A 14,695-nucleotide genomic window follows, 5' to 3' on the forward strand; every position below is an offset into this window, starting at 1 on the left:
TCCTCACCTATGAAACAACCACAGCAAGAGTGGCTCTTCATCCCCCCAAGGTCTGACCATAATCACCTACCTTCAGGGTGATTTTTTGGGGTTTCACGTTTTGCTTCACATTCACACTAAAATTAAATGTATGAAGCACCTTTTGTCCATGCTTGACAGGCACATACACAGCGGGGCTACAATATGATAACCATGGTAACAATGGTAACTATGATAATGTCATAATTATGGAATATATAGAAAGGGATTAAGGAGACACTTAATTCATATTACATAGAGGCTACAGATGCACCAAATTTTAAACCAGGTTACTCCCTCTTTTAAACAATGGTTCTATTGTCCCTCTGTCTGGCAGATGTCTTGGCCCTCGCCTTACATAATTACTCCAATGTTTAAAGCAATTCTAAAGAAGCTCATATCTTCCATAAACAAAGAAATATATCATAACATCCATCAATTGAAAGAAACTTTTCCTAAGGTGTATTGTCTCTATAGCTGTAGTGCACAGTGATCATTATGCCCATTATAGGCCAGATTATAAATAGAGCGCAAAATATAGATTTCACTAAAACGATATATACACTCCACTTTGTGATACAAGCCAATGTGCGCTGATATTACAGGTGAGGTGCAATGTGAACACGACCTCGTATTCAAAGCGCACAGAAGCATTTCGTTCACGAGAGCACACTTCTATATGCTCCAATGGGAGCCTCATTCTGATGCCGTCAGAGATGGCACAGAACCTAAGCACAGCAAAGAGGGTAAGTAGCGCAACGATGGCAGCAAATATAAAAATATATGAATATGACAATATACATATATATTTATGTGTTAACATGTGTATATACCATAGACCACAATGTATAGGGACTTTTCAGTGTGTGTTTTTTTTCTAACAACCCAAACCAAATTTACCCCCAAAATACAGTGCAGTTCAGTTATTTTATTAAAAAAAATAAAAATGCTACTATTTTTTTTTTTTTTAAAATACACCACACTGTATATTGGGGACAAATGGGACACATTTATAAAATTAACCAGAGATGTGATCTCCGATTAATTGTATAAGCGCTATAACATTTGAAATGCCTGGTTATTTATCGCACGCCTGCAAACGGGAAAAATTTGCCCTTTTGCAGGCCTGTGATAAATTAGCGCTCCACTTTAAATCTATCCCTATATTTTTTAACCCACACTGGGGTTCATCATATGGCTAAAGTCATCTCTGGCACAACACTGCTTAGCTTGAGTTGCTCACAACACCGTGTCCAGCTTTCTAGTAGCTCCAGAGCTGATGTTAACTATAGAGCCAATCACAATGCTTTAAAAATGTATCTAATCATTTTCAGCTGAAAATTACTATTGAAGTCTATGGAGATTTTTGTAGAGAAATCATTTGATACATTTTTCTAAAGATTGGGATTAGCCCCCGGTTTGTGGAGGCTAAACACATAGATATACACAAGCAATGATGCACTTAAGTATTATAGCATTTTCTTATTGCAACTTTAAGCCCCTTGAGTTATGTATAAGATATTTTATTGCATTGGAAAAATATAAAAGTCCAAGGCTGGCTCAAGGAGTTGCACTGACAATGTGCTGCCTAGGGCCGAGACCAAAGTGATGCCCCATGGTCACAACTAAGACAGATTAAAGAGCCGGTGTTCTATCAGATTTATCTCCTTTGTCAGAATCTCTGACTGCACATGCTCTGTATTACATAATCGCACTCCACATATGTTAAAAAGAAATGTGTGGAATCTGAATGCGATTATGTAAATCAGCAGTATATGCACTGAGAGGTAGCAGATTCTGAAACGGAAGTTGTCCTGTTGGATTTTGCTACGGCCAGGACTTGCGCGCATGCACAGTTGTAATTCAATGTATCGATACTGTGAAACTAATAAAAATTAAATTAAAAAATTATATATACAGTATATATATATATATATATATATATATACATAGGACATACTTTAATTGTCATCTTTTTCATCACTGTGACAAGTGATTGAACTATATACAACTATATATATATATATATATATATATATATATATATATATATATATAAACAGGCTCAATAACAGGGTTACTAGTAGCAGGAGAAATTCCTGTTCTTTGACCTTTGTATTGCTGTTTGTTTTCCTTTATACCTGGTCATTATGTCATTTTCATATACTGGATGCACCAAATAAACAATATTTCCAGATAGTCAGCAGCAGCTAAACACCTGATTGTTTATGGAACCTGTAGCAATGGGATCTAGATGGAGTTCATAAGGTGTAATCTAGGAAAAATACATGTATATTTAAAGGGACATAAATGTGCAAAAAGACAATGCTCTAATATGTAAGAGATTGTTACTTCTGCACTATTGCTTCCATATAATCATGTGTTTAACCTCTACAAAGAGATTAAACACAAAGTTAAAGTCAGTTCCAGAGCAACAATGCACTACTGGGAACTAGCTGAACACACCTGGTGAGCTACTGGGAAATGTATATAGCCACCAATCACCAGCTAGTCCCCAGTAGTGCATTGTTGCTGCTGAGGATATGTACATATGCCATTTTTAATGCAGGATACCAAGAGAAAAATGTAAATTTGATCATGGAAGGGAATTTAAAAGTATCTTCAAATTACATCTAATAGCTTCTAATATTCAGTGGAAACAATGTATGTTTTCAGCATAAATACTGCTATAGGTCAGAAGATGCATAAAATGTTCAAGTAATATTTTGGATATATATATTTTGGAATTTGCACTTCAATAGTTACAAGGATGTTTCAGATATTCAATTGTTGCAAAAATTATTTACTTATTCTTCCTGTCAGTTTTCATATGGGTTAAAGGGACATTATAGTGGAAAAAATACACGCTGAATTAAAGCATGTCATTTTAACTCTACCAACCCTATGTGATCAATCCCGGCAAAGGGTTTAAACACATAGTAGAAGTACTGTTTCTAGTGGTCACAGCATGATGACCCAGTCAGCAGCAGAAGTTACATGGCCCAGTATTTGGCAAATTTTTAACTAAGACTTAGGGGTCAATTTATCAAGCTCCAAACGGAGCTTGATGCCCCGTGTTTCTGGCGAGCCTTCTAATGACCACTGCTTCATAACCTGTCCGCCTGCTCTGAGGCGATTCCAATAACAAAGATAACAGAATGGTCTTTATATCTCAATACAGTCCTCTCAGTAATGAGATATCAAAAAGTATACGTAAACATTGGCATATACTGAGGGACTGTAATGACAAAATACCCATATTTAAAAACCCTCCTTTAATGGCCCATAGGAGAGTGAAAAATTTAAGATTCCATCTTGTCAAATCAGCAAAAGGAATACACAATCCTACATTAGTGATAAAAACTTAGGCTCATATCCTTGTCTAAACTGTATGCGCTGCAGCTCTATAACCAGGGGCAAATATTTTTATCATCCTCATAATGGCACTCAGTATAGAATCAATGGATTTTACACATGTGAAACTACTCATGTAATATATCTTATTAAATGCCCGTGTTCCCTGATATACTTAGGCGAGACCACCCGCAAAGCAAAAGATAGAATGAGCCAACATCGTTCTAATATACGGTGTGGAAATACTGAAGCGCCTGTCTCTAGTCATTTCATTGAGAAGGGCCATAACATTAGCCAGATGAGATGGCAAGTTATAGATCACATAAAAGTACAAAGGAATGGTCAAGACAGGGAAAAATTGCTCAGACAAAAAGAAACTTGGTGGATACATAAATGAGAGACTATGGTCCCTAAAGGCCTTAATAGATAGTTAGACATCTCTGTATATTTGTAATTGCTAAGTTTATTGTTAAAATTATAAAATTAATGAACAGTTTAAAACAAAAAGTATAACCAAAAATTTTTTTCCTTCCATTGTAACATATGCATAACATTCTATACCATACAAAATAGTACATATATGGCTTTTAAATTAGAGTTAGAATTTTGATAATAAAGATTGCAATATAATGTTTCACCACTAGGTGGAGGCAGAGATACACAAAATACAGTGTGTTAACCCATGCATGATTAAGGGGTATTAACTCCGAAACGTTGCTTCTATTTTATGTCCTAAAATAAAGATTTTTGAATTTTTGAGTGCTGTGGACATCTATTGCATTGTGCTCTGAGGCGAGGGACAGAAATCAACCCGATCGAATACGATTGGGTTGATTGACACCCCCTGCTAGTGGCCGCAAATCTGCAGGGGGCGGCATTGCACCAGCAGTTCACAAGAACTGCTGGTGCAATGATAAATGCGTATGCAGTCGGCATTTATCGATGTGCAGCGGACATGATACGCTACATTGTATCATGTCCGCTCACACATTAATAAATTGACCCCATGTAGTTTATCATACATCTGTTTTCCATATTAAAGGGACTTGAAACCCCCCATTTTTTATTTTATGAGAATGATAGAGCATGCAATTTTGAACACCTTTGCAATTTACTTCTATTATCAAATTTGCTTCATTCTCTTGTTATCCTCTGTTGAAGAATCAGCAATGGGATCTGGGTGCACCAATAACTCGAGGCATATATATATGAAGCTACCAATCAGAGACTCATGAGCCTACTATTATTTTTAACAAAGGATACCAAGAAAACAAAACAAGATACTAGTAGTTAATTTGAAAGTTGTTTAAAATTGTATGCTCTATCTAAATCATGAAATTAAAAAAAAATGGGGATTCATGTACCTTTGTGTTCTGTCATAAGCTCTGACTGACAATCATTTTATTTTTAACAAATACTTTGAATATATTTCCTGTTGAGCCTTGGATTTGTTACATCCAAGGCTCACTCACAGAGCTTAACCCCTTAACCCATTATTACGTATATATACATCATGCTGTACAAAGTCAATCATACAGCATAATGTATATGTACAGTATATATATATATATATATATATACAGGGAGTGCAGAATTATTAGGCAAATTAGTATTTTGACCACATCATCCTCTTTATGCATGTTGTCTTACTCCAAGCTGTATAGGCTCGAAAGCCTACTACCAATTAAGCATATTAGGTGATGTGCATCTCTGTAATGAGAAGGGGTGTGGTCTAATGACATCAACACCCTATATCAGGTGTGCATAATTATTAGGCAACTTCCTTTCCTTTGGCAAAATGGGTCAAAAGAAGGACTTGACAGGCTCAGAAAAGTCAGGAATAGTGAGATATCTTGCAGAGGGATGCAGCACTCTTAAAATTGCAAAGCTTCTGAAGCGTGATCATCAAACAATCAAGCGTTTCATTCAAAATAGTCAACAGGGTCGCAAGAAGCGTGTGGAAAAACCAAGGCGCAAAATAACTGCCCATGAACTGAGAAAAGTCAAGCGTGCAGCTGCCAAGATGCCACTTGCCACCAGTTTGGCCATATTTCAGAGCTGCAACATCACTGGAGTGCCCACAAGCACAAGGTGTGCAATACTCAGAGACATGGCCAAGGTAAGAAAGGCTGAAAGACGACCACCACTGAACAAGACACACAAGCTGAAACGTCAAGACTGGGCCAAGAAATATCTCAAGACTGATTTTTCTAAGGTTTTATGGACTGATGAAATGAGAGTGAGTCTTGATGGGCCAGATGGATGGGCCCATGGCTGGATTGGCAAAGGGCAGAGAGCTCCAGTCCGACTCAGACGCCAGCAAGGTGGAGGTGGAGTACTGGTTTGGGCTGGTATCATCAAAGATGAGCTTGTGGGGCCTTTTCGGGTTGAGGATGGAGTCAAGCTCAACTCCCAGTCCTACTGCCAGTTTCTGGAAGACACCTTCTTCAAGCAGTGGTACAGGAAGAAGTCTGCATCCTTCAAGAAAAACATGATTTTCATGCAGGACAATGCTCCATCACACGCGTCCAAGTACTCCACAGCGTGGCTGGCAAGAAAGGGTATAAAAGAAGAAAATCTAATGACATGGCCTCCTTGTTCACCTGATCTGAACCCCATTGAGAACCTGTGGTCCATCATCAAATGTGAGATTTACAAGGAGGGAAAACAGTACACCTCTCTGAACAGTGTCTGGGAGGCTGTGGTTGCTGCTGCACGCAATGTTGATGGTGAACAGATCAAAACACTGACAGAATCCATGGATGGCAGGCTTTTGAGTGTCCTTGCAAAGAAAGGTGGCTATATTGGTCACTGATTTGTTTTTGTTTTGTTTTTGAATGTCAGAAATGTATATTTGTGAATGTTGAGATGTTATATTGGTTTCACTGGTAAAAATAAATAATTGAAATGGGTATATATTTGTTTTTTGTTAAGTTGCCTAATAATTATGCACAGTAATAGTCACCTGCACACACAGATATCCACCTAAAATAGCTAAAACTAAAAACAAACTAAAAACTACTTCCAAAAATATTCAGCTTTGATATTAATGAGTTTTTTGGATTCATTGAGAACATGGTTGTTGTTCAATAATAAAATTAATCCTCAAATTCCTCATAGAATTTGTACAAATACTTAATAACAATAATCAGCAAGTCACATTATCAGTAGAATATGACAAAAAAGAAATACATTTTTTAGATTTAACTCTTTACACTATAGATTAAAAAATCCACAGCAAAACATACTTTAAGAAGTGTGACACTAACACCTACATTAGACTTGATAGCTGCCACCATCCTAACTGGCTAAAGTCAGTACCAAAAAGCCAATTCCTACGAATACGCAGGAACTGCAGCAATATAGATGATTACGAACAACAATCAAGAATACTCAAAGAAAGATTCATACAAAAGGGATATGACCATAGAGCTTTAGAAAAAGAAAGAAAAGAAGTTGGAAATAAAATAAGATCAACCCTGTTAGAAAACAAACACAAAAATGAGACCTCATTTAATAATAATTTCCCTAAATTTGTGACCACATTTAATGTAGAACATCATACAATCAAAAAAATTATACAAAAACACTGGCACATTATAAAGGAGGATGAATATCTAGGACCTATAATTCCAGCTAAGCCCACAGTTATCTTCAGAAAAGGACAAAATTTGAAACAAAAATTAGCTCCCTCACTCATAAAAGGCATAGCCCCCAAAAAACCTTTACAAATAAGTAACATGACAGGCTTCTTCACTTGCGGCAAATGCAAAGGTTGTAACTACACCAGAAGAACACACAAAACATTTGACTCCACAGTTACGGGAAAAAAATTTGAAATAAAAGAATTCATTACTTGCAAAAGTAAAAATGTGATATATTTGTTGCAATGTGGCTGCAAAATCCAGTATTTAGGACAAACGTCCAGATTTTTAAAAACAAGAATCATGGAACATCAAAATAAAATAGAAAAGAATCATGATGACCACGGAGTGCCGCTACACTGCAACAATTGTGAACATTTCACAAAAGAATCCTTTCTATGGATAGGAATTGAGAAGGTTGAACTTCATTGGAGGGGTGGTAATCTGGCAAAACAACTAGACCAAAGAGAATTAAAATGGATACATACACTTAGAACATATGCCCAATGGGGTCTAAATAAGGACACAAAAATTGCTGCCTTTGTCTAAAAAACTATTAACATAGGAAAGGGGGGGCAAAATAAATGATAAATTCAAAAGATGAAAATATGGGGCCTAAATAAATCAGTAACATTTTTTGTTCTTGTTGAGGTGAATACGATTATAAGGACACACACAGAAAAAAAAAAAAAAAAAAAAAAAAAAGGGGGGGCAAATTAAACATGTATTTATACAGACAGTTCAAGTCATATCATCACACTTAATGTTTATATATACACATATTATACAAAAGAATATAATTCTCACACTTAATTTCAAGAAATTATATGCAACACACAAGTCGCTGAGTCAATATTTAACATTCAATAAATATAGAAGTCTATTTATAATATGAATGTTTAATTATGAAAAGTATCTATTCCAACTTGTAACATACTTCTAAATGGCAATTTATTCTACCTCCTCCAAATATTTGGATAAGCAGAATTCATATAAGAAACTTTGTATTTGTGAATAACACTTATGTCTTTTTATTTTGAGAAAATCAGAAACTGTTTTTTCATTGGACATTCGATAACATGTGATACCCACTGACATATCAGACCTGAATGGGAACCTAAAATAGAGAACTACCTGAAAGGGAACTACAAAACATCACTATACCAGAAACTGAATTTCATTGGACAACCTATAACATGTGATCTTCACTGACATACCGGACCTGAAAGAGAACTTGAAACAGAAAACCACCTGAAAGGGAACTACAAAACCGGCAAAAATGATGATATCTACAGAAATTTTATATTTTAAAACAAACTTATAGTTTCTAATATAATTAATATTGTTTTTTATGTTTTTTTAGATGTTTATTTTAAATTTACAATTGAAATTTTGAATTGGGTGTAAACCTGCTCTCCTCCAATGGGGAAGCAGGTAGCGTAACTGACATGTATTTAAAGGCCGCCTGTGCAGCGGAAAGGTATGCTTTGGTTTGTAAAGCACTTTTATTGCTCTTGAGAAAGACGGCTGGGACCGTTGAAACGCTTTTGCGTTGAGCCAAATAAAGACAAACTTTTTTACTGAATCTGTGATATTGTCTTTTCATATTGGGAAGGAGCCGGTAACCTGCAATATACACTGTGAGTAGATATTCACCTTTGTATGGTGTATTGTCTGATATTTCAGCACCACTATTTTGCACCTAGACTTATACAACTGAGGAAGGAAAGGAAAGGAAGATACCAACGACTGATACAAGCTGAACCAGCGCCTCCAGCTAGCACACCAAAAATAAATAATTGAAATGGGTATATATTTGTTTTTTGTTAAGTTGCCTAATATTTATGCACAGTAATAGTCACCTGCACACACAGATATCCCCCTAAAATAGCTAAAACTAAAAACAAACTAAAAACTACTTCCAAAAATATTCAGCTTTGATATTAATGAGTTTTTTGGGTTCATTGAGAACATGGTTGTTGTTCAATAATAAAATTAATCCTCAAAAATACAACTTGCCTAATAATTCTGCACTCCCTGTATATATATATCTTGCAGCTGCAGGAAGCTCCAGCAGTCTCGACTGTCAAGTGACAGCTGAGAGCTAATCTTCCTGAGCTGCAGGCATCTGTCTGCCTATGGAAACAGAGCATGATTGGTGTTCTAGTTCCATATGAAGGCAGATTCCATATTGTTAAAGGGACAGTCAAGTCCAAAAAAAACTTTCATGATTTAAATATGGCATGTAATTTTAAACAACTTCCCAATTTACTTTTATCACCAATTTTGCTTTGTTCTCTTGGTATTCTTAGTTGAAAGCTAAACCTAGGAGGTTCATATGCTAATTTCTTAGACCTTGAAGACTGCCTCTAATCTGAAAATTGCATTTTGACCACTAGAGAGCATTAGTTCATGTGTTTCGTATAGATAACATTGAGCTCATGCACGTGAAGTGACCTAGGAGTGAGCACTGATTGGCTAAAATGCAAGTCTGTCAAAAGAACTGCAATAAGGGGGCAGTCAGCAGAAGCTTAGATACAAGGTAAGTACAGAGGTAAAACGTGTATTATTATAACTGCGTTGGTTATGCAAAACTGGGGAATGTGTAATAAAGGGATTATCTTTCTTTTTAAACAATAAAAATTCTCTTGTTGACTGTCCCTTTAAGGAGAGTTACACTGTGTGTGTAACTATTTGTACCGATCATCTGCTGGAGCTAGTGGGAGGCGTGGGAGGGAAAGCGGGAGGCAGATGGGCGGCCCAATGGTGGAGGATGGAGGGAGGTGCCCTACATTGCAGAAAATAAAATTGAAGGGAAAGGGAAGGATGGAGAGATACAGTACAGAAAAGTGGTGGAATGGAGGGGTGGGGGTGCCCAAATTAATGATCGCTGGAGGAGGGATATGTGGGGACCACTACACTATTGAAATTTAAAAAAAAAAAAAAAATAGCTGCCAGTACCAAAAATTGCCACCATTAGTGGGAGGGGGAAAGAGCTATTTGGGGAGGATCAGGGAGGTTGGAGTGTTGAGGAGGATCATTATACTGAAAAAAAAATAATAATAAAAAAACTAAACTACATGTCTGCCAGTACCTAAGATGGTGAAAGATGAGTGTGGGTTGGGGGAAGAGAGCTTTTTAGGAGAGATCAGATGGGTCGGAGGTGTCAGGTGGGAGGGTAATCTCTACACTACAGTTAAAATTAACTTTACAAGCTACCTGATTAACCCCTCCACTGCCAGGAATTATAGAAGTGTGGTGCACAGCTGCAATTAGCAGCATTCTAATAAGCCCAAAAAAGTGCAAAGCCATATACTGTATGTCTGCTATTTATGAACAAAGGGGATCCCAGAGAAGCTTTTACAATCATATGTGTCATGACTGCACAAGCGCTATGTAAGTAATTTCAGTGGGAAACCCAAAGTTTGTGAAAAAGCTAAAGATTTTTTTTTATATGATCACATTTGGCCTTGAAATGGTGACCTGAAATATACCAAAATTAGCCTAGATTAATACCATAGGTTGTCTGCTTAAAAAAAAAAAAAACATATATAGTTTTGACAGGTAAATAAAAAAAAACAAGACTCTATTTCTGTTTAAATGGAGTGATAAAAAAAATGCTAAAAATATTCCGGTATTTTGGTAAAGTTTTTCTCTGAAATTACCGGAAGCGAAGGGGTTATATCTATCATATGTGTGAACACCTTTCTGAGCAGAGATTTTCCTCCATGATATAAAAATCTTCTTTATTGTGCTCTATATTATTATATAGCGCTGCGGAATCTGTTGATAATAATAGTAATAATAATATATTCTTTCCTTTGAGGTGGTATTAATAAAGAGATTTGAAAACAGAATCCAGTTTGTGCCTGGGGATTCATTTTAAAGTGCTTCACCCCTAGTGCTGGGTCAAAGCTCATGCATGTGTGAGTATTATTCCCTGTAGAATTGGATAGTTAATAATATACTTCGCCATTGCATACACTTTTGTCTTTTTGAGGTAGCATTTTTTGAAGCATGAGAAAGAGAAGAAGTGGAAGTTATTTTTGAAGAATTGTCATTCGAAGATATGTTTGTTTGATTGGTTTAAGCACTAAGGGCTAGATTACGAGTAGGGATAGGCGAATGTTTCTAAAAATTCAAAAGTTAAAAAGAATTTTGATACATTCGTTTGTTCGATACGAATTCCGAATGTTTATATAACATTCTAATATTCTATTTTCAAATTTTCGTTCGAATAATAGAATGTTTAGCTATGTATTCATTCAATTTTGAAATGTAATATTCAAATTTGAATGTGACATTCAACTTCGAAATAGTATTTCTAGTCTACAACTGTGTTTAATAAATGTAATATTCGAATTTGAATGCTACATTTGAATTTGAATGTCACATTCGAATTTGAAATAGTATTTCTAGTCTAATACTGTGTTTTAAATGTAATATTCAAATTCGAATGTCACATTCGAATTTGAAATAGTATTTCTAGTCTAATACTGTGTTTTTTAAATGTAATATTCGATTTGAATGTGATATTCCATTCGAATGTGACATTCGAATTCGAAATAGTATTTCTAGTCTAATACTGTGTTTTATAAATGTAATATTCGAATTCAAATGTGACATTCAAATTCGAATGTGACATTCGAAAACTGTAAATAACATTCGAAAATCGAATTTTTAAGAATATTCGTTCTTATCAACATTCTATTATGTAAATCGAATTTCTACAATAACATTCGTTCTAACATTCGAATTCGAATATAAACACATTCGCCCATCCCTAATTATGAGTTGGTGCGTGAGCGATATCGTGTTTTCACTGCTGTGTGCAGGCAAGTTAAATTCTGCTCGTATTAGAAGTTGAAAGTAAATGTGAATGTGTTAACTGTTATGCTCTACAAAAAGTGGCAAAAAAACAATCAAAAATATATTTAAAGTTCAGTTACACTAATAATAACAATATCTAATTAAAAATATTTATATTTGCCTGCACATATACATGTCTAAATATACATGTCTAAATATGTATATGCATGCGATTGCGTATACAGGGAGTGCAGAATTATTAGGCAAGTTGTATTTTTGAGGATTAATTTTATTATTGAACAACAACCATGTTCTCAATGAACCCAAAAAACTCATTAATATCAAAGCTGAATAGTTTTGGAAGTAGTTTTTAGTTTTAGTTTTGCAGCTCTATAACCAGGGGCAAATATTTTTATCATCCTCATAATGGCACTCAGTATAGAATCAATGGATTTTACACATGTGAAACTACTCATGTAATATATCTTATTAAATGCCCGTGTTCCCTGATATACTTAGGCGAGACCACCAGCAAAGCAAAAGATAGAATGAGCCAACATCGTTCTAATATACGGTGTGGAAATACTGAAGCGCCTGTCTCTAGTCATTTCATTGAGAAGGGCCATAACATTAGCCAGATGAGATGGCAAGTTATAGATCACATAAAAGTACAAAGGAATGGTCAAGACAGGGAAAAATTGCTCAGACAAAAAGAAACTTGGTGGATACATAAATTAGAGACTATGGTCCCTAAAGGCCTTAATAGAGAGTTAGACATCTCTGTATATTTGTAATTGCTAAGTTTATTGTTAAAATTATAAAATTAATGAACAGTTTAAAACAAAAAGTATAACCAAAATTGTTTTCCTTCCATTGTAACATATGCATAACATTCTATACCATACAAAATAGTACATATATGGCTTTTAAATTAGAGTTAGAATTTTGATAATAAAGATTGCAATATAATGTTTCACCACTAGGTGGAGGCAGAGATACACAAAATACAGTGTGTTAACCCATGCATGATTAAGGGGTATTAACCCCGAAACGTTGCTTCTATTTTATGTCCTAAAATAAAGATTTTTGAATTTTTGAGTGCTGTGGACATCTATTGCATTGTGCTCTGAGGCGAGGGACAGAAATCAACCCGATCGAATACGATTGGGTTGATTGACACCCCCTGCTAGTGGCCGCAAATCTGCAGGGGGCGGCATTGCACCAGCAGTTCACAAGAACTGCTGGTGCAATGATAAATGCGTATGCAGTCGGCATTTATCGATGTGCAGCGGACATGATACACTACATCGTATCATGTCCGCTCACACATTAATAAATTGACCCCATACCCCATGTAGTTTATCATACATCTGTTTTCCATATTAAAGGGACTTGAAACCCCCCCATTTTTTATTTTATGAGAATGATAGAGCATGCAATTTTGAACACCTTTGCAATTTACTTCTATTATCAAATTTGCTTCATTCTCTTGTTATCCTCTGTTGAAGAATCAGCAATGGGATCTGGGTGCACCAATAACTCGTGGCATATACATATATGAAGCTACCAATCAGAAGCTCATGAGCCTACTATTATTTTTAACAAAGGATACCAAGAAAGCAAAACAAGATACTAGTAGTTAATATGAAAGTTGTTTAAAATTGTATGCTCTATCTGAATCATGAAATAAAAAAAAATGGGGATTCATGTACCTTTGTGTTCTGTCATAAGCTCTGACTGACAATCATTTTATTTTTAACAAATACTTTGAATATATTTCCTGTTGAGCCTTGGATTTGTTACATCCAAGGCTCACTCACAGAGCTTAACCCCTTGACCCATTATTACGTATATATACATCATGCTGTACAAAGTCAATCATACAGCATAATGTATATGTACAGTATATATATATATATATATATATATATATATATATATATATATATATATACAGGGAGTGCAGAATTATTAGGCAGATTAGTATTTTGACCACATCATCCTCTTTATGCATGTTGTCTTACTCCAAGCTGTATAGGCTCGAAAGCCTACTACCAATTAAGCATATTAGGTGATGTGCATCTCTGTAATGAGAAGGGGTGTGGTCTAATGACATCAACACCCTATATCAGGTGTGCATAATTATTAGGCAACTTCCTTTCCTTTGGCAAAATGGGTCAAAAGAAGGACTTGACAGGCTCAGAAAAGTCAAAAATAGTGAGATATCTTTCAGAGGGATGCAGCACTCTTAAAATTGCAAAGCTTCTGAAGCGTGATCATCAAACAATCAAGCGTTTCATTCAAAATAGTCAACAGGGTCGCAAGAAGCGTGTGGAAAAACCAAGGCGCAAAATAACTGCCCATGAACTGAGAAAAGTCAAGCGTGCAGCTGCCAAGATGCCACTTGCCACCAGTTTGGCCATATTTCAGAGCTGCAACATCACTGGAGTGCCCAAAAGCACAAGGTGTGCAATACTCAGAGACATGGCCAAGGTAAGAAAGGCTGAAAGACGACCACCACTGAACAAGACACACAAGCTGAAACGTCAAGACTGGGCCAAGAAATATCTCAAGACTGATTTTTCTAAGGTTTTATGGACTGATGAAATGAGAGTGAGTCTTGATGGGCCAGATGGATGGGCCCGTGGCTGGATTGGTAAAGGGCAGAGAGCTCCAGTCCGACTCAGACGCCAGCAAGGTGGAGGTGGAGTACTGGTTTGGGCTGGTATCATCAAAGATGAGCTTGTGGGGCCTTTTCGGGTTGAGGATGGAGTCAAGCTCAACTCCCAGTCCTACTGCCAGTTTCTGGAAGACACCTTCTTCAAGCAGTGGTACAGGAAGAAGTCTGCATCCTTCAAGAAAAACATGAT

This window comes from Bombina bombina, chromosome 1 (assembly GCF_027579735.1).
Source record: "Bombina bombina isolate aBomBom1 chromosome 1, aBomBom1.pri, whole genome shotgun sequence".
Taxonomy (NCBI): Eukaryota; Metazoa; Chordata; class Amphibia; order Anura; family Bombinatoridae; genus Bombina; species Bombina bombina.